This window comes from Sinocyclocheilus anshuiensis, unplaced genomic scaffold (genome assembly GCF_001515605.1).
Source record: "Sinocyclocheilus anshuiensis isolate Anshui unplaced genomic scaffold, SAMN03320099.WGS_v1.1 scaffold248, whole genome shotgun sequence".
Taxonomy (NCBI): domain Eukaryota; kingdom Metazoa; phylum Chordata; class Actinopteri; order Cypriniformes; family Cyprinidae; genus Sinocyclocheilus; species Sinocyclocheilus anshuiensis.
Window position 1 is genome coordinate 110,898 of NW_015555734.1, and position 236 is coordinate 111,133.

The 236-nt window shown below is 50.8% G+C and overlaps 1 protein-coding gene across 1 annotated transcript in view; it reads left to right on the forward strand.

Annotated features, from left to right (window-relative positions):
• Window positions 1-236, forward strand: part of LOC107673027 (neurobeachin-like protein 2) — a 76,095-nt gene that overhangs the window by 58,724 nt on the left and 17,135 nt on the right. The window lies entirely within an intron of this gene.

Sequence of the window (236 nt, forward strand, 5' to 3'; positions counted from 1 at the left end):
CAGAACGACTGAGAACGGGAGACGTTTCAGACGCGCGCTCCACTTCACTTCAGCGCCAGGCGCGAGTCAAACAAGCACGGAAATGGTATTGGGCTCGCAGCGCGTGCTCTTCAATTGCACGCACAAAGGTGCCAGCACGCGCTGTAGCCTGTATCATTTCATATCAAAGCACGAAATAAACTATGTGCATGCAATGCCGTGGTCAGTTAAGTCATGAAGTTACCAAAAAGGCGATT